Source organism: Nuphar pumila, chromosome 6, assembly GCF_984573655.1.
Source record: "Nuphar pumila chromosome 6, dmNupPumi1.hap1.1, whole genome shotgun sequence".
Lineage (NCBI taxonomy): Eukaryota > Viridiplantae > Streptophyta > Magnoliopsida > Nymphaeales > Nymphaeaceae > Nuphar > Nuphar pumila.
In genome coordinates, this window is record NC_143254.1 from 100,788,230 (window position 1) to 100,809,735 (window position 21,506).

Genomic DNA, 21,506 nt, shown 5'->3' on the forward strand with positions numbered 1-21,506 from the left:
TCCGGGAAGCGGATTGGGCAAGGCCATAGGAGGGGAGATCTCTACTACATGAACAACTTGAAACTTCCCACTAACTCATTTTGTAATCATGTCCAAGATAAAAAATATTGAAACTTGGCATCAAAGACTTGGACATCCAAGATTCTAAAAAATGTACTCCTTTTCCTTTGGAAAGAAAATTTGTAATGAGAAACATTTTGTTTGCAAGAATTGTATTTTTGGAAAAATGAAATCCACTCCCTTTCCAAATAGAACATTTGTGTCCAAAAGACCTTTTGAATTAGTCCATTCGGATGTTTGGGGTCCTTCTCCGGTCATATCAAAAGGAGGATACTCCTATAATGTTACTTTCATTGATGACTACACTCGATATGTGTGGATCTATTTTCTTAATCTAAAATCTGAAGTTTTTAATTTCTTCAAAAACTTTTATATGATTGTCAAAAATCAATTTTCAAGTAATAACTCTACTCTTCGATCCGATTCCGGTGGAGAATATCTATCAAATGAATTTCAAGAATACTTGGAAACAAATGGCATTTGTCATCAAAGGTCATGTCCTAAGACTCCTCAACAAAATGGTCTAGCCGAAAGAAAGCATAGACACATTTTGGAAACCACTAGGACTCTTCTCATTTTCAAAGAAATTTCAAAGTGCTATTGGGCCGAAGCCTGTAACGCCCCAAAATTTCAAACTTGCGAACCTTTTAGAAAACAGGCAAGAGACTAAGAAAAATCTCTTTCCTTCAGAGTTTGTTTATAGAATCAGTGAAAGACTATTCTTTTGTTAATTTAGAAGGCAAACTGACAACTTTGGGCACGTTAGCTAAAAGAACCAAAACTCAAAAATTCAGATAAAATCCGTTACAAACCCAAAACATTCAAGACGTGAGCTAACAGCAGGAAGAAGAAGTCCTGAAGCCATCTTGCAATCGCGCCATCGCCTGTGGTGTACCTAATCATCACATGTACCCATAGAATGGGTTAGTTTCTCGAAAAACTTGTAGGTGCACAAGAGAGACTACAGGAAACCGAATTAAGTACATTTGATTCAGCAGGTTATGCAGTTTAAAGCAAATATGCAGTTAAATAGGTAAGCAATACAAACGGGTAAGTAGTGCAACAAGGTAAGTAGTGCAAACGGGTAAGTAGTGCAAGCGGTAAACAATGTAACAAGGTAAACAGTGCAAAACGAGTAAGCAGCGCAACTGTCAAAATATAGCAAGATGATTCATTTGATCGTAAGTTGTGAGCCACCATGCAACAAGCTTGTTCTTGTTCCTAGAACGGGGTCTCTGCATTTAATCATTATCAGGTCATCGTTTGTCGCCCTCACTACTTCTAACAAACGCTTTGTCCTGAACCACCTTAAACTATTCCCATCTCTCAAGGCCTTATGCGGCCAACTGACACCGGTTATGACTCACTAAGGCATCATACTTTCTCAGAAAAGCTCACCCTTCCGTAGAAGGTCCAAAACATGATCACTATCTCAAATCGCTAACGATCTTATTCTCACATCTGAGTCCTGCATGTAATCATGCTAAAACAAAAAGCCAAAACTATAAATTCATAAGTGGTTATCTCAAACAATCTCAGAAGATCATCACAGCTCACCATAACTTTTTATAGTAAGCAAAAACACAAGATCCACGTCGGATCGCTCGGTCCGGGAGATATACGACCTGACAAGGAATTACCGCCCTAGAGGGTATACCTGGTCTTGGACCATACACTTCCTCACAGAAGTTCACCATCTTTGCGGCTACCCGTTTGTGGACAGTGTGCATCCTCACAGAGATTCTACTGCTCTAGCCGGATTACCCGATCTGGGAAATGTATAACCTCACAAGGAATTACCGCCCTAGATGGTATACCTGGTCTTGGACCATACACTTCCTCACAGGAGTTCACCGTCTTTGCGACTACCTGTTCGTAGACAATGTACATCCTCACAGAGATTCTACCACTCTAGCCGGGTCACCTGGTCTTGATCATACATACACTCACAGCGAAACCTTTGGGAAGCCGATCCCCAACAAATGTCATATACAATAAAAACCATTGTAATACACACATCAACACAAATGACCGCTCTTAGGGTCGATAGCCACTATTATAATCAACAAGATCAACGCCAGATCACTTGGTCTAGGAAATATATAACCTTACAAGGAATTCCGCCCTAGATGGTATACCTGATCTTGAACCATACACTTCCTCACAGGAGTTCACCGTCTTTGCGGCTACCCGTTCGTGGACAGTGTACATCCTCACAGAGAATCTACCACTCTAGTCGGTTACCTGGTCTTCATCATACACGCCCTCGTAGATAATCCTTTGGAGATCAGGTCCTCAACAAACACCTTACTCAGTGATACATGCATCAATACAATCGACTGCTCTGAACAATTGACCGCTCTTGGGTCAGTAGCCACCAATATGGGCACAAGCATGTATATCAGCAATGTGCATCATATTACTTCACATGGTAAAACAAAAAACAAGATCACACATTCCTCCAATAAGGTTCCATGAACCATGAACATATTATCGCATACTTCCAACATTTCTTATCACGTGGCATATCAATCACATCACACAGAAGCATATAGTACTACGCATCGAAATATTGCCACAAGGATCATTGCAATCATCAAATAGGACATCAAAGCATGTGTAAACGACACATGAGAACACGCAGATATGGCAATCCAGTTGATTCTATAGGCAAAGAGTAACTAACTCTATCTGATAGCCAAACAAAACAACTGAATAAGACAAGCACTCATAACAATACTCGTAATACATACAATTACCATCAAATGGCTCAGTCCATCAACAAGTAATTAAATTAATCGTAAGGCATAAACCATTGCATCGCAAGCCATTCATAAGCTATACATGATAAGCAATCATACGACAACAGTTATATCACAATATGTAAGCAGCTTATAAGACAAGCGGTCACATCAATCCTAATTGCCACCAGTTCGTAGATTACGAGCTGTATGTAATCACATCAATCATAAGAGATGCAAGCCAACGTGCTACATTACAATAAGCACCAAACAGTTCGACCAAGGGGTAAAGCAAGTCACATGCTAATATGTAGCAACTGGCATAATGCTATTGTTGTAAGCACTTAACTAGTATGAGAAGCTAGATGTTACTTAGCAAAAAACTGCATAAGCAGTTTAACAAACTAGAGTAACGCCTCAACAGGCGGGTACAGCTCAACGAGTAGCGTACTGAACTACTGAGCAAGCAAGCAAGCAAGCAAGCAATCTACTAGTGTGAACATACTTTATGTTTCGATATTACTGGCCTGCGGGTACGCACAGGCAAAATGTAGAAACAACTGAGACTAGTTCGGACGTCTGTTAGTCTATGTATTTTTAATAACCCGAATAGCTAATTGAGTCTGCTCCTAAAGGGACGGCTTTAGCAGAGAGAGGATTCCCCAAAGGCTGATAAGCAGTGTCACTGATGCATCCCACTTCTGCAGAAGTGTTGAGTTAACTATTGTAGCCTTTTTTCCCTAACTCCAATGACTGGGGAGGCCGGATCATTGCCCGTAAGGTGCTTGTTAATAACCTGTCCATTGGAGTTTTGTACCGCTCTGTCCTCTCCTTTGACAGACAACAAGAAGCGAATGGGTGCGTTAGATGTTGCTTAACTAACGACCCATTCTATATTGTGGTCTTTAAACCACTCGAGCATCTTGCCTGTGAAGGCGAATGTGAGGCCATTTATGTGATTACAACATTGTGCATTTAGCATTGTTCGAGGTCGCACGACTGTCTCATCCGATCATCGCAGTACTAGCGTGTAGTGCACGACTACAAGTACTCTAGGATGAAAGGGGTATAGCTCCTCAATAAGAGCCTTATCAGAAGTGTTTCACAAAGATGTAATGCTTCTCAAACTATACTTTGACATTATTTGTCTTTTGAAACAACCAACAGCTTGTGCCAACATTTGGCATGTGATTATCTCGAATCTCATCCGCTATCGGGGTATCTATATGCCTCGCATGACTCGATACCGACCTAGATAGACGGGATACGGGTTTCTCAACAGAACCAGCCAATCACCTCCTTCCAAATGCTTTGATTTGGGCAGTTTTTGATGCTTTTGCGCAGCTCCATAAAATCTCAAGTCGACTCTGCAGGATTGCACACACGAAGAGCCAGGATCCTTGCGAGGTATCCCTCTCCTCAAACAAGGATGTATCGCTCGCTCCCGACTGAACTCTTTTCGCAAGAGGGAGAATGGTAAATGTCTCTTGCATCCTCCACGAGGATGCCTCAAAAGCGTATGCAATGAGCGAGAACCTGAGCGTCATCTACAATAGCAAGGCAGTAACAACATATGCAAAAGCAAGAGCCTAGGCACAAAGCGCGACGACAAAGTAAAGACTGTGAGCAGGGGTGCAACGCAAAACCTTTGTGCGATGTGACGACAAAGTAAAGATTGTAAGCAGGAGTGCAACGCAAAACCTTTACGCGATGCGCGACGGCAAAGTAAAGACTGTAAGCAGGAGTACAACGCAAAACCTTTGCGCGATGCGCGACGGCAAAGTAAAGGACTGTACGCAGGAGTGCAACGCAAAACCTTTATGCAATGCGCGATGGCAAAGTAAAGGACTGTAAGCAAGAGTGCAACACAAAACCTTTGCGCGATGCGTGACGACAAAGTAAAGGACAAGGATCGCGAAACTGCGTCCTTGAGTTAAATGCGTACTCGTATAAATATATATATATATATATATATTTAATTATCCTTTTTAGTTAATTGAACTCAATTCAATTGTCCAAGTCTTATGTGCAATCTTCCCCTACCTTTGAGAGTTGTAAGCTTGCTGGCGTCTGCGAGTGTAAGCGATGGACGGCTCGGGTCGTGGAGCGCGAGCAAGATCCGTTGCACGAGCTGCAAAAGTAACGATCTTAGCAAGCTAATACCAAAAATAGAAGGTCAGGGGCACTGTCGCCGTCCTGACGTAAGCAAAGCAGAGGCAAAGGCATCGTGCCCTTGCGCACCTGCTATAATCGCAAGAAGCAGGGGCAGGGCCGCGAGCCCTTGTTGACATGCTATCAGCAGACAACGGGGAGGCAGGGGGTTGCACCCTTGCCCTCAAAAAGCAAAGGGTAGGCAGGGTTGCACTCCTGCCTGACAAAGTAAAAGAGAGGCAAGGGCAAAGCCCCTGCCTATCAACAACGAAGGGGAGGCAGGGGACTTCGCCCCTGCCTGACGAACATGCAAAGAGGCAGAGTCTAGGCCCCTGCCTGTTGGACACAAAGGGGGAGGCAAGGGGCTCCGCCCCTGCCTGCCGAACACGCGAACAGGCAGGGGGCGAAGCCCCTGCCCGATGCTAGAGAAGAGGGAGCAGGGAGGCGGCTCGAGCCCCCCCTGAACAACGGAGGTGCAGGGAGGGGCTCGACCCCTCCCCTACCATAACAGAAAGCAGGGAGGGGTTGTGCCCCTCCCCTGCTTAACAGGGAGCAGGGAGGAGGGGCTTGGTCCCCCCCCCCTGCCGTAAAAGGAGCAGGGCGAGCCCCTCCCCTGTCGTGACAGAAGCAGGGAGGGGCTGAGCCCCTCCCCTGTAGTAACGAAAGCAGGGAGGGGCGAGCCCCTCCCCTCCTAGCTCTGATACCATGTGAAAATATCTCAAAAAAGAGATAAAGTGTGCGATAAGCACAACACCACCAATGTGCACAAATGCACAAGAACACTTAGAACAAATGTACACGAAGGTACAATAAAGAAACTCAAATGCACAAAGGCATACAAAATATAAAGAATTTTATTGAGAAGAATGGAGAACAAAAGCTCCAAGAAGTGGAGTTTACAAAGGGGGAACTCCCCTATTTATAAGAAGCAAGGAGCCTTGGAGGGGCTCCACTAGCTGTTGAAGCCCCTCCAACGGTTAGAATTCTAACCGTTGGAGAGGCTCAACAGCTAGTGTTGAGCCCCCTCCAAGTTGACTTGAGTCAACAAAAAAAATAATAAATGAAGAGAAAAAGGAAAAAGAAGAAAAAGTAAAAATACAAAAAATAATACAACATATTCATAATTATGAATATGCGCAAAAAGAAGGGAAATGACTAAAATACCCTTGCGGGTTTTACAAGAAAAAAGAGAAATATATATTTACATATATATATATGTAATATTTACATAAGAGAGATACATTTTAACACCCTCCCTCAAACTTAGGGCAGAATGACCGAAAGTTTGCTAAGAAGAAAGTTGAATCTTGAAGAGCAAAGCGCCTTGGTGAAGAAATCTGCCAACTGATATTCTGAAGTCACATAAGGAAGATCGATGACTTTTTGTAGATATGTCTCTCTAACATAATGGCAGTCCATCTCAATATGCTTTGTCCGCTCATGAAAAGTGTGATTCTTAGCAATATAGATTGCACTCTTATTATCACAACACAACTTTGTGGGTTCTTGAATTGGAATTCCCATGTCTTGCAACAACTGATGAATCCAGACAATCTTCATAGTTGTAGAAGCCATGGCTCGATATTCTGCTTCGGTGGACGATAGAGACACCTTCTGTTGTTTCTTACATCTCCATGAGATTAGGGATTCACCTAAAAAAATGCAAAAGCCTGTAGTGGAGTGACGATTATTTGGGTCACCTCCCCAATCAGAGTCAGTATATGCAATTAAATTTAACTCAGAAGATGAGGAAAGGAAAACTCTCTTGTTTAAAGTTCTCTTTATGTATCTGACAACTCGGAGAACAGCACTCATATGAACGGATGTAGGAGCATGCTGAAATTGGCTTGCAGTATGCACGGCATGAAAGATGTCCGGCCTTGTGATGCTAAGATACATTAGAGATCCCACAAGTTGTCGGTAGGGGGTAGGATCCTCCAAAGGTTTCCCATCATCGATCTTCATTTTTTATCCCACAATTTCAAGGGTCTCACAGATTTTATCATCAGTAATACCTGATCTGTCAAGAATTGTTCAAACAAAAAAGAGTAATCGGCATTATCTTCATGAGTTTTGAGTTCTTCAAAACCACTTGTGTTTTCTAAAAAGGTTACATTTCTTGAAACATATAGTTTATCATTTTTAATATCATAACACCTAAAACCTTTTTGTGTTTCCGAATATCCCAAAAACGCACAAGGAATAGCTTTGGGAGATAATTTATCATTCTTATCGGTGAGAACAAAACATTTACAACAAAAAATTCTTAACCTATTGTAATCGGGTTCTTTTTTATACAAGATTTCATATGGAGATATTTGATTCAAGTTTTTGGATGGAAGTTGGTTTATGAGATAAACCGATGCAAGAGCCGCTTCGGCCCAAAATCTTTTTGGAATTTTTTGAGAAATGAGCAAAGTTCTTGTAGTTTCAATTATGTGTCTATGTTTTCGTTCGGCCAACCCATTTTGTTGAGGAGTTTTGGGACAAGACCTTTGATGAACAATCCCATTATTTTCAATATAACTTTTGAAATCATTTGAGAGATATTCTCCCCCGGAATCGGTTCTAAGAATTTGTAATTTACTATTGAATTGATTTTGTATTAACATGTGAAAAACCTTAAAAGTAGAGAAAACCTCATGTTTATGCTTGAGGAAGTATATCCAACTATACCTTGAGAAATCATCCACATAAATAACATAATACGAAAAACCTCCCTTAGACACAACGGGTGCCGGTCCCCAAACATCCGAATGCACAATTTCAAAAGGCTTAGTTGAAAACATAGTTCTTTGTCCAAAAGGTAAGCTTCTCATTTTACCAAGAATACAATCATTACAATTGAAATTGTCTTTACATAAAGTTTTAGCAAAATGTAAATAAGAAAGCTTGACAATATTTGGATGCCCAAGGCATTTATGCCAAACATTTATATCTTTATGTTGGGCAACATTACAAAAAGAGATTTTTGGAATTTGAAGAAATTCCATGAGATAAAGATCTCCCTTCCTAGAGCCTTCCCCAATCAACTTCCCGGACCGGCGATCCTGTATCCAACATTTATTTGATGAGAATTCGATATCACACCCATGATCCGATAGTTGAGAGACGGAAAGCAAATTTAAATTTAGTTTTGGTATAAATCTAACTTTAGGAATAGAAAAACCTTGTCTTTCAAAATCACCAATTCCTTTTATTTCAAGAGAAGCCCCATCCGCGGTAGAGACAAAAGAGGTTGACAAATTTTTTGAGTATTTAGAAAATGCAAAAACATTTGGAGTCATATGAAAGGATGCACCCGAGTCTAAGAGCCAAAGAGTCTTACCGGGAGGAGAGAAGGTGGTCATGGCGGCTCCGGAAACGGATCCCTTGAGGAGTGGTTGAAGAGCTTCCATGATTTGATTAAGAGACAAAGTAGCATGGTTGGAAGTTGATGGACCTTCCTCCTTGGTTGATTGGAAAGTAGTAGACATAACCACCATCTTCTTCCATTTAGGGCATACCGGTTTAATGTGACCCGATTCTTTGCAAAAATGGCATATGATCTTACTATAATCTCTTCTTCCATAATGTCCACCATTTTCTCTTCCTTCTTGATTTTTGTTAAAATGAGGGGGTTTATAGGTTTTAACATTATTCCCCGGTCTTGAGACGACATAAGCACCCTCATCCTCATCTTTAGAGGGAACGGCCAACACACTTAGATTGGTTTTATTCATTCCCAATCTAGTTTCTTCTCCACTTAATTTGGTAAGCACATCTTCCAATGGAGGAGAAGAGAAAGAAGACAAGAAAGAGGATCTAGTTTGTTCAAACTCGGGTCTAAGCCCATTTAAAAAGTTAAAGAAATGATCCTCTTCTAATTGTTTAGCCCTCAATTCAATAGCCTCACCACTCCATTTAGGTTCTTGGAGAGCAAATTCATCCCAAATAGTGGATAACTCGGCAAAATACTCTCTAACGGACATTTCTCCTTGTTGAAGGGTTAAAGCCTTCTTTTGGAGATAGTATTTATGGGACAAATCTCTTGAAGTATACATTCTTTCAAGATATTCCCATACTTGATATGCCTTTTTGAACTTTAGAATGTTGGCATTAATTTTGGTCTCAACCGAAGAGAAGAACCATGAGAGTATTTTGTAATATTTCATTTCCCACTCTTCATGCTTCTTATTGTAATCTTCAAAAGCCTTTTCTCTTTCTTCTCCCTCAAGAACCCTAATCTCTCCTCTCTCAAGGATAGTAATTTTAGGTTCGGATTCGGGAATAGTTCCTTGAACATATCCCCAAAGACCCTTTCCTTTTATATGAGCCTCCATATTCCCGGCCCATACATGATAATTCGTTCCATTTAATTTGAAGCCAAGAAAGAAGTGTGAATCCTTTTCGCCCATTAGAGAGGATACAAAGAGAAATAAATGCGTACCACAATGCAAAATGAGTCCCTTCTTGATGTAGAAAGCTTCTAAAATATAGAATGAAGGACCGAGTCTTCACTCCAACCACCACAACTTAATGGCACACTTTACGAGGTACTCCAACGAAGAGAGAAAAATGCACGATCTTCTTTTCCTTTAAGCCTAGCTCTGATACCATGTGAAAATATCTCAAAAAAGAGATAAAGTGTGCGATAAGCACAACACCACCAATGTGCACAAATGCACAAGAACACTTAGAACAAATGTACACGAAGGTACAATAAAGAAACTCAAATGCACAAAGGCATACAAAATATAAAGAATTTTATTGAGAAGAATGAAGAACAAAAGCTCCAAAAAGTGGAGTTTACAAAGGGGGAACTCCCCTATTTATAAGAAGCAAGGAGCCTTGGAGGGGCTCCACTAGCTGTTGGAGCCCCTCCAACGGTTAGAATTCTAACCGTTGGAGAGGCTCAACAGCTAGTGTTGAGCCCCCTCCAAGTTGACTTGAGTCAACAAAAAAAAAATAATAAATGAAGAGAAAAAGGAAAAAGAAGAAAAAGTAAAAATACAAAAAATATTACAACATATTCATAATTATGAATATGCGCAAAAAGAAGGGAAATGACTAAAATACCCTTGCGAGTTTTACAAGAAAAAAGAGAAACATATATATTTACATATATATATATATATATATATATATATATATATATATATAAAGATAGATACATATACATATACATATATACATCATGTATATATGTATATGTATCTCTCTTTATATATATATATATGTAAATATTTACATAAGAGAGATACATTTTAACAGCTCGACCCCTCCCCTGCCATAACAGAAAGCAGGGAGGGGTTGTGCCCCTCCCTTGCGTAACAGGGAGCAGGGAGGAGGGGCTCGGCCCCTCCCCTGTCGTGACAGAAGCAGGGAGGGGCTCATCCCCTCTCCTGTAGTAACGAAAGCAGGGAGGAGGCTCAGCCCCTCCCCTGCAGCCAAAAGGGCACCGGAAGGGGAATCGGCCCCTCCCTTACCCTGTAGGACACAGGGAGGGGCTCTGCCCCCTCCCTCGCTAAAAGGGGGTCGCAGGGAGGAAGCTTTGCCCTGCCCCTGCAACCTAGGGCAGTAGGGAGGTGGTTCGGCCCTCCCCTCCCTGCGTAACGGAGAAACGAGGGGGAATAAGAGAGAGAGAGAGAGAGAGAGAGAGAGAGAGAGAGAGACGAAAGAGGAGAAGAGGAGGAGGAGCGTACCTGGTGGTCGCCGACGGCGTCAGAGAGAGTCGCCGATGGCGATGAGCTGACGCTGGTCTCCAGCGAATCAAGGAAGACGAGAGGCGGTGGGTATTAGGGAGAGAGACGAGAGAGTCGGGGTGGAAGGGGGTTTCGATAACCTCCCCCCCCCCCCCCTTTGGCCTCGTCCTTTAAAAGGGGTAACAGAGGCGGTGCCTCAGTTGGGTCCGGGTCCGGATCCGACCCGAATCCAAGGTTAATTTTTTTTTCTAGGTTATTACAAAGCCGCCTTAACTTCAACCTATTTGATAAATAGAATGATATCCTCATCCCTACAAAATATATCTCCATATGAAAAACTATTTGAAAGAACACCTAATTTTAATAGATTAAGAATTTTTGGGTGTAAATGTTTTGTCCTTACACATAAAAGAAATAAGTTATCTCCTAAAGCTATTGAATGTGTGTTCTTAGAATACGGAGAAAAAAAAAAGGTTTTAGATGCTTCGACCTTAAAAGCAACAAACTATATGTATCTAAAGATGTTACATTTTTAGAAAATGAAAACGGCTTTGAAAAAAATAAAGATATTGATGAAAGCGAATATGCTTTCTTATTTGATCTTTTCTCTCAAGAAGATGTGACTCCTCACGAAGAGGAAGTTTCTAATGATTTAGAGGATATTCCTCTTAATAATATTGAAAATGAAAGTAATGATTTTGAAAATAGATCAATTCAAACCTATGTTAGGCGTGGTCAACAAGTTCCCATAAGTGCTCTAGAAAAATATTCTCAAGGTTCCAACATAGAAGAAACCTCTTTAAGGTGATCCGAACGAATCTCCAATCCTCCTAATAGGTTTGTTTCTTATGAGTCTCTAACACCTAAGTATAGGGCATGTCTAATTGCATTACACTATCATGAACCGTCACACTATAATGAAGCCAAAAACATTCCTCAGTGGGTTGAAGCCATGAAATTGGAACTTAGTGCCCTTGAAAAGGCTAAAACTTGGGAAATAACCTCATTACCCACTGAAAAGAAATCTATTAAATGTAGATGGGTCTTCAAAATTAAAACTAAACGTGATGGGTAATTAGAACGTTATAAAGCTAGGTTGGTAGCCAAAGGATATGCTCAAGAATACGGTATAGACTATGAAGAAACCTTCGCTCCCGTACCTAGAATGACTAGTGTTAGGACTCTTATTGCGGTTGCATCTGTTAAAAACTGGCCTATCTATCAATTAGATGTTAAGAACACATTTCTTAATGGTGAGTTAAATGAAGAAGTCTATATGGATCCTCCACCAGGAATATGTAATGGTGTAACGCCCCAAATTTCAAACTTGCGAACCCTTTTCAGAAAAACAGGCAAGAGACTAGAAATATCTCTTTCCTTCAGAGTTTGTTTATGAAATCAGTGGAAGATTTTTCTTTGATAAATCATAAGGCAAGCTGACAACTTTATGCACGTTAGCTAAAAGAACCAAAACTCACAAGATTCAGATATCCTAAGGGAAATCCGATACAAACCCAAGCGTCCAGGACGCGAGCTAAGAGCAGGAAGAAGAAGTCATGAAGCCATCTTGCAATCGCGCCATCGCCCGTAGTGTACCTAAAAATCACCTGTACCCATAGAATGGGTTAGTTTCGCGAAAAACTAGTAAGTGCACAAGAGAGACTACAAGGAACTGAATTAAGTACATTTAATTCAGTAGGCTACGCAGTTTAAAGCAGATATGCAGTTAAACATGTAAGCAATGCAAGCAGGTAAATAGTGCAAGCACGTAAGCAGTGCAAATGCGTAAGCAGTTCAAAGCAAGTGAGCAGCTCAAAGCAAGTAAGCAGTGCAAATGTGTAAGCAGTGCAACTGACAAACGCAGCATACGATCCATTTGATCGTAAGTTGTGAACTACTACGCAACAAGCTTGTCCTCGTTCCTAGAACGAGGTCTCTGCATCTAATTACCATCAGGACATCGTTTGTCACTCACTACTTCTAACCAACGTTTTGTCCTGAACGACCTTAATCTATCCTCATCTCTCAAAGTCTTACGCGGCTAACCGTCACCGGTTATGACGCACTAAGGCGTCGTACTTTCTCAGAAAAAGTCCACCCTTCCGTAGAAGGTCTAAAACATGATCACTAACTCAAATCGCTAACGATCTGATTCTCACACCTGAGTCAAGCATGTAATCATGCTAAAACAGAAAGCCGAAACTATGAATTCATAGTTGGCTATCACAAGCAATCTCAAAAGATCGTCACAGCTCACCATAACTTTTTATGGTAAGCGAAAACACAAGATCCACGTCGGATCGCTCGGTCCGAGAGATATACGACCGAACAAGGAATTTCCGCCCTAGAGGGTATACCTGATCTTGAACCCTACACTTCCTCACAGGAGTTCACCGTCTTTGCGGCTACCCGTTCGTGGACAGTGTACATCCTCACAGAGAATCTCTCCGTCTAGCCGGGTCACCCTATCTAGGAAAAGTATAACCTCACAGCGAAACCTTTGGGAAACCGGTCCCCAACAGATGCCATATCCAATGAAAATCATTGTGATACACGCATAACACAAATGACCCCTCTCGGGGTCGATAGCCACTAATACAAACAACAAGATCAACGCCCGGATCACTTGGTCTGGGACATGTATAACCTCACAAGGAATTCCGCCCTAGATGGTATACCTGGTCTTGGACCATACACTTCCTCATAGGAGTTCACCGTCTTTGCAGCTACCCGTTCGTGGACAGTGTACATCCTCACAGAGAATCTACCACTCTAGTCGGGTACCTGGTCTTGATCATACACGCCCTCACAGATAATCCTTTGGAGATCAGGTGCTCGACAAACACCCTACTCGGTGATACACGCATCTATACAATCGACTGCTCCGAACAGTTTACTACTCTCGATGTCAGTAGCCACAATATGGGCAAAAGCATGTATATCAGCAATATGCATCCTATCACTCCACGCAGAAGCATATAATCCTACGCATCGTATGATTGCCACAAGGAATATTGCAATCCTCAAATAGGCCCTCAAAGCATGTGTAAACGACACATGAGAACGTGCAGATATGGCAATTCAGTTGATTCTATGGGCGAAGGGTAACTAACTCTACCCGTCAGCCAAACAAAACAAATGAATAAGACAAGCACTCATAACAATGCTCGTAAAACATATAATTACCATAAAATGGCTCAGTCCATCAACAAGTAATTAAATTAATCGTAAGGCATAAACCATTACATCACAAGCCATTCCTAAGCAATCATACGGCAACAGTTATATCACACTATGTAAGCAGCTTATAAGACAAGCAGCCACATCAATCCTAGTTGCCACCAGTTCGTAGATTACGAGCTGTATGCAATCACATCAATCATAAGAGATGCAAGCCAACAAGTGTTATGCTACAATAAGCACCAAACAGTTCGACCAAGGGATAAAGCAAGTCACATGCTAATATGTAGCAACTGGTATAATGCTATTATTATAAGCATTTAACTAGCATGAGAAACTCCTTATTACTCCGCAAAGAACTGCGTAAGTAGTTTAACCAACTAGAGTAATGCCTTGACAGGCGTGCACAGTTCAACGAGTAGCATACTGAACTATCGAGCAAGCAAGCGAATTAGTAGTGCAAGCGAATCAGTAGTGCAAGCGAATCCGTAGTGCAAGTGAATCAGTAGTGCAAGTGAATCAGTAGTGCAAGCGAATCCGTAGTACAAGTGAATCTCACGACCCATGACCAGTGTGAACAGACCTTATGTTTTGATAATTACTGGCCTGCGGGTACGCGCAGACAAAACATAGAAACAACTGAGACTAGTTCGGGCGTCTGTTATTCTATGTATTTTCGATAACCCGAATAGCTAGTTGAGTCCGCTCCAAAGGGGACGACATTAGCCAAGAGAGGATTCCCCAGAGGCTGAAAAGCAGTGCCACGGATGCATCCAACTTCTGCAGAAGTGTTGAGCTAACTTGTGTAGCCCCTATCCCCTAACTCCAATGACTGGGGAGGCCGGATCTTTGCCCGTGGGGTGGTTGTTAACAACCTGTCCATTGGAGTTTTTGTACCGATCTGTCCTCTCCCTTGACAGACAACCAGAAGCGAACGGGTGCATTAGGGGTTGCTTAACTAACGACCCATTCTATGCTGTGGTATTTAAACCACTCGAGCATCTTGCCTGTGAAGGCGAATGTGAGGCCATTTATGTGATTACAGCATTTTGCATTTAGCGTTGTTCGAGGTCGCACGACCGTCTCATCCGATCATCGCAGTACTAAACGTGTCGTGCACGACTACAAGTACTCTAGGATGAAGGGGGTATAGCTCCTCAATAGAAGCCTTAACAGGAGTGTTTCACAAAGATGTAAAGTTTATCAACTTTACTTTATCTTTTGAAACAACAGTACTTTGTGCCAACATTTTGCATGTGATTATCTCGAATCACATCCGCTATCGGGGTATCTACATGTCTCGCATGACTCGATACCGGCCTCGATAGACGAGATACGGGTTTCTCAACAGAACACCCGCTAAGAAGTTCGCTCGACCCCCCAATTCGGGATCACCCGAGATAAGCCAAGAAGGCGAGCAAAGCCAGCCAGTCACATCCTTCCAAATGCTTCGATTTGGAGTAGTCTTTGATGTTTTTGCGCAGCTCCCTAAAATCTCAAGTCGACTCTGCAGGACTGCGCACACGAAGAGCCAGGATCCTTGCGAGGTATCCCTCTCCGTAAACGGAGGTGTATCGCCAACTCCCAACTGAACTCTTGTCGCAAGAGTGAGTGATAGATGTCTCTTGCATCTTCCACGAGGATGCCTTTAAGGCATACGCAAAGAGCAAGAACCTGCACATCATCTGCAAAAGCAAGGCAATACCAACACATATGCAAAAGCAAAAGCCTAGGCGCAACAGCAAAGTAAAGGCGGTAAGCAGAAGTGCAACGCAAACCCTCGCATAACGCGCGACGGCAAGTAAAGACTGTAAGCAGGAGTGCAACGCAGAACCTTTGCACGATGCGCAATGGCAAAGTAAAGGAACTGTAAACAGGAGTGCAACACAAAACCTGTGCGCGATGCGCAACGGCAAAGTAAAGGACAAGGATCGCGAAACCGCGTCCTTGAGTTAAATGTGTACTCGTATAAATATATATGATATATATATGCATATATATTTATTTAATTATCCTTTTTAGTTAATTGAACTCAATTCAATTGTCCAAGTCTTCTGTGCAATCTTCCCTACCTTTGAGAGTTGCAAGCTTGCTGTCGTCCGCGGATGTACGCGATTGGCGGCTTGGGTCGCGGAGCGCGAGCGGGATCCGTCGTACGAGCTGCAAAAGTAACGATCTTAGCAAGCTAATACCAAAATAGAAAGTCAGAGGCACTATCGCCGCCCTGACGTAAGGGAAACAGAGGCAGGGGCATCGTGCGCATGCGCACCTGCTATAAGCGCAAGAAGCAGAAGCAGGGGTTGCGAGCCCTGCTGACTTGCTGTCAGCGGACTCCGAGGAGGAAGGGGGTTGCACCCCTGCCCTCATAAAGCGAGGGCAAGCAGGGTTGCGCCCCTGCCTGACAAAGTAGAAGAGAGGCAAGGACAGAGCCCCTGCCTGTCAGCAACGAAGGGGAGGCAGGGGGCTTCGCCCCTGCCAGACGACATACAAAGAGGGAGGCAGGGGGCCTTGCCCCTGCCTGCCGAAGAACAACAGAGGCAGGGGCGATGCCCCTGCCTAAAGAGAGAAAAGGCACAGGGAGGGGGCTCGACCCCTCCCCTGAACGACGAGGGCACAGGGAGGGGGATTGACCCCTCCCCTGACCAAAAGAGGAAGCAGGGAGGGTTCGACCCTCCCCTGCTGTCAAAGGGAGCAGGGAGGGGTCGACCCTCCCCTGCTGTCAAAAGGGAGCAGGGAGGGGTTGACCCTCCCCTACTGTAAGGAGATGCAGGGAGGAGGGGCTCAGCCCCCTCCCCTGTCAACACAAAGAGCAGGGAGGGGGCTCAGCCCCTCCCCTAAAGTAACACGAAGCAGGGAGGAGGCTCAACCCCTCCCCTGCCGAATAGGGAGCAGGGAGGAGGGGCTCGACCCCTCCCCTGCCGAACAGAGGGAACAGAGAGGAGGGGGCGAGCCCCTCCTCTGCCGAAAGAACCACGAAGAGGCAGGGGCTCTGCCCCTGCCGAAAAATCCACAAAAAGGCAGTGGGCAAAAGCCCCTGCCGAAAAGATGGGCCGACACAGGGAGCTCCGCTCCCTGCCGGCGAAACAAGAGGGACAGGGGGAGCGGAGCCCCCTGTCGTCACGGCAAGTGACAGGAGGCTGAGCCCCCTGCTGAACCAACAAGTGACAGGGGGCAGAGCCCCCTGCCAAAACAGTAAGCGACAGGGGGCGGAGCCCCCTGCCGACACAGTGAGTGACAGGGGGTGGAGCCCCCTGCCGGCGAATGGCGACGACAGGGGGCGGAGCCCCCTGCCAGCGAGTGGCGACGACAGGGGGCTCTGCCCCCCTGTCAGTCGACCCCAAAGAGAGAGAGGCTGGGGGGAAGTCCCCCTGCCGACGATAGGGGCGCAGCCCCCTGTCGGCCGATCTCTCCCGGAGAAGAAGAAGAGGAGGCAGGAGAAAATAGGGGAGACGAAGAAGAAAAAGAAGCGTACCTGGAGAGTCGCCGGCGGCGGCAGCGGCGACGTCGGAGGGGGGTCGCAAGTGGCGGCAGCAGACGAGCGAGGGAGAGTCGGGAGGCAGTGAGGGAGAGAGACAGCGAGAGAGGAAGAAGGGGCGGGGGTTATCTTTGAAACCCCTGCCTCCCTGTGTTAAAAACACAGGAGGCGGTGCCCCCATTTGGGTCCGGGTCGGGTCCGGATCCGACCCGAATCCAAACTTAAATTTTTTTTTCCGGTTATTACAATTGGTGAAAATGAAATTCTCAAACTTAAAAAGGCACTGTATGGTTTAAAGCAAGCTCCAAAGGCTTGACATGAGAGATTTAGCAATGTAATGACAAGCTTAAATTTTCGTTCATGTTATACTGACACTGCCTACTTAGAAAGAGAGATAGGGGTTGTTGCATCGATTGTAAGGTTATACCAGGAGAAAGTGTAGCTACACAACATAGAGTCTTAATTTTAGACCTTAGAATTAGACAATGCCGCAAAAGGGATAGACATAGGATAGATCCTAGAATTAAGTGGTGGGCACTGAAAGGAGCTAAACAAGGAATGTTTGTAGAGCAGGTAGTTAAGGAAGTTGATTGGTGTCTCGAGGAGGATTCAGAATCAATGTGGAATAAGATAGCGGGTGGTATGAGAAAAGTAGCTAAGGAGGTATTGGGTGAGTCTAAAGGCGGTGCACCACTAGGTAAGGATACATCATGGTGGAACGAGGATGTCAAATTAGCTATTAAGGTTAAAAGAGAGTGTTATAGAAATCTAAGAGTCGTGATAATGAGAATTTGGAGAAGTATATGATAGCAAAGAAGGAAGCTAAAAAAGTTGTTCGAAACGCGAGGGCTAAGGTATATAAGGAGGTTTATGACAAGTTGGATACCAAAGAAGGCGAGAAGGATATTTATAGGCTTGCAAAGATGAGAGATAGGAAATCGAAGGATTTGGGTATGGTTAGATGTATCAAAGATGAAACGCAAAGGGTTTTAGTCAAAGATGAGGAGATTAAGGAGAGATGGAAAGATTATTTTGATAAGCTATTTAATGATAGTCATGCTCAAGATCTTGGAGACTTCTCCATTCCTTTTCATGAGATAAATCGTGACTTCATGCGCAAGATTCAAAAGAAAGAAATTGCAGAGGCTTTGAAGAAAATGAAATCAAGAAGGGCAGTTGGCCCAGATGGTATACCTATCGAGGCTTGGAAATGCTTGGGAGAGAAAGGTTTAGAATGGTTGACAAATCTTTTTAACTTGATTTGGCGAACAAATAAGATGCCTAATGAGTGGAGGAAGAGTACTTTGGTGCCTTTATATAAGAATAAGGGTGATATACAAGATTGCACAAACTATCGTGGTATAAAACTCATGAGTCATACTATGAAACTTTGGGAGAGGGTGATTGAGTCTAGGTTGAGGAAGGTTGTCATGATATCGGAGAATCAATTTGGTTTTATGCCTGGAAGATCAACTATGGAAGCTATACATCTTCTTAGACAACTTATTGAAAGATATAGAGAGAGGAACAAAGATTTGCATATGGTTTTTATTGATTTAGAGAAGGCATACGATAGAGTACCTAGGGACGTTCTCTGGTGGACAATGATGAAGAAAGGTGTTTCTCTCAAGTACATTAGTATAATTAAAGATATGTATGAAGGAGTAGTAACCAATGTCCGCACTTGTGAAGGCGTGACAACCAATTTTCCGATAACGGTTGGGTTACATCAAGGATCTGCTTTAAGCCCTTTCCTATTTGCGATAGTGATGGATGAGCTTACGAGATCAATTCAAGAAAATGTACCGTGGTGTATGTTGTTTGCTGATGATATTGTTTTGATTGATGAGTCTAGAGCTGGGGTTAATGCTAAGTTAGAATTATGGAGACAGACATTGGAAGCTAGAGGTTTTAAGTTGAGTAAGAGTAAGACTGAATATATGGAATGTCGGTTTAGTAAGCAACGAAGTAGTGATGGGAGTGTAGTGAAGCTTGGTGAGCAAGATATACCGGTGAATGATTATTTCAAATATTTGGGATCCATCATTCAAAAGTATGGAGAAATTGATGGAGATGTAAATCATAGGATAAAGGTTGGGTGGATGAAATGGAAAAGTGCTACTGGAGTGTTGTGCGATCGTAGAATGCCATTGCGGTTGAAGGGAAAGTTTTATAGGACGACTATTAGACCCGCTTTACTTTATGGTACGGAATGTTGGCTGCCAAGAGACATCATATTCAAAAAATGAGTGTAGCTGAGATGCGGATGCTTAGATGGATGTGTGGAAATACAATAAAAGATAAGATTCGGAACGAAGAGATACGTAAGAAGGTAGGTGTTGCACCCATTGAAAATAAGATGCGAGAGAATCGTTTACGGTGGTTTGGACATATTCGGCGAAGGCCTAATGATGCTCCAGTTAGAGGGTTGGAGAAATGGGAAAATATATTAGTTAAAAGAGGTCGGGGTAGGCCTAGGAAGACTTGGATGGAGATGATAGGAAAGGATATGAATGCTTTGAACCTCACCGAGGACATGGCGTTGGATAGAAATGATTGGAGGAAAAGGATTCATGTGGAAGACCCAAAATGAATTTCTTTTTTGGTTCATATCGCTGACCCCAATTGTTTTGGGATGAAGGCGTAGTTGTTGTTGTTGTTGTTGTTGTTGTTGTTATACTGACACTGCATTGGATAGAAATGATTGGAGGAGAAGGATTCATGTGGAAGACCCAGAATAATTTTTTTTTTTGGTTCATATCGCCGACCCCAATTGTTTTGGGATGAAGGCGTAGTTGTTGTTGTTATACTGACACTGCGTTGTTTGTGAAAAGGGCAGGGTCTTCAGTAGTTATTTTACTATTGTATGTTGATGATATGATCACCACTGGAAGTGATGAGCAAGGAATCCATGATATTAAGAAAGTTTTACAAGAAAATTTTGACATGTTTGACCTTGGTTTCTTAAGATATTTTTTAGGTATTGAAGTAGCATACTCTCCCTGAGGGTACATTCTCTCTCAGATGAAACTTGCTGCTAACATTTGTTCCAAGTCTGAAATTTCGGATGATAAGAAGACAGAAACCCCTGAGGTTATCAATGCAAAGTTAAGGTTGGAAGATGGAACACTTCTCGAGAATCCTACTCCCTACCGCCAACTTGTTGGGTCTCCGACATACTTATCCATCACTCGGCCAGACATAGCTCATGCAGTTCACTCCGTTAGTTAGTTTCAACATGCACCTACAACTATGCACATGAGTGCAGTCTTAAGAATAGTCAGATACATTAAAAACACCATAACTAAGGGAGTTTTTTTTTCCTCTTCATCATCTCTTGATTTAATTGCTTATACTAATGCTGATTGGGGAGGAAATCCCAATGATAGAGTCTCAACTATTGGTTTTTGTGTTTTCTTAGGTGACTATGATTTCTTGGAGATGCAAGAAGCAACACAAAGTGTCATTGTCCTCAACAGAAGCAGAGTATCGTGCAATGACCACTACAACCATGAAACTTGTATGGCTTAGAAGTCTCCTCAGTGATATGGGCATAATCATCTCTACTCCTTCGAAGATGTATTGTGATAACAAGAGCACCATTTATATTGCAAGCAATCGCACCTTCCATGAGCATACTAAACACATAGAGATGGACTACCACTATGTTCGAGATGAATACCTAAAAAGAACCATAGCACTGTCTTACGTCACATCCGAGTATCAGTTGGCGGACTTCTTCACTAAAGCCCTTGCTGCTCCTCGTTTTATGTTTCTTCTCAACAAGCTTTCGGTTGTATCCTCGTAAAGCTTGAGGGAGGGTGTTAAAATACATGTAATCAATATATTTATATATATATAGGTATATTCATCCATACCCGATAAGGGGTATTTCTGTAAATTCGCCCAATAGGGGGCATTGTAGTCTTTTTTTACCTTTTTCCTTTTTCCTTTCCTTTTTCCTTTTTTTCTTATTTCTTATTTTCCTTTTTTTATTTTTTGTGCATTAAATGCACCCTCATTGGGGGCCCCAACAAAGAGTCGTTGGGAGCCCAACGACACCTTGTTGGGACTCCCAATGGTGCCTCTCTCTCTCTCCCTTCTCTAACTCTCTCTCACTCCTCTCTTGCCTATAAATAAGTGGGGTCTCCCCCTTTGTAATGTGTGGCTTCTTAAAGCCTTCTTGTGCCTTTATAAGATTTTATGCTTTCAAGC

At 43.0% G+C, this 21,506-nt stretch overlaps 1 protein-coding gene across 2 annotated transcripts in view; it reads right to left on the minus strand.

The window, feature by feature from the left end:
* The window catches only part of LOC149835415 (K(+) efflux antiporter 3, chloroplastic-like), a 119,194-nt gene that overhangs the window by 81,113 nt on the left and 16,575 nt on the right, over window positions 1-21,506 (minus strand). Inside the window, exon 1 of one of the 2 annotated variants that reach the window (XM_090008493.1) lies at window positions 12,151-15,319. The exons of the other annotated variant lie outside the window; for it this stretch is intronic. The gene's annotated coding sequence lies outside the window, so the exon portion shown is untranslated. Of the gene's footprint in view, window positions 1-12,150; window positions 15,320-21,506 lie in introns of those variants that run through there. 2 annotated transcript variants of the gene reach the window in all.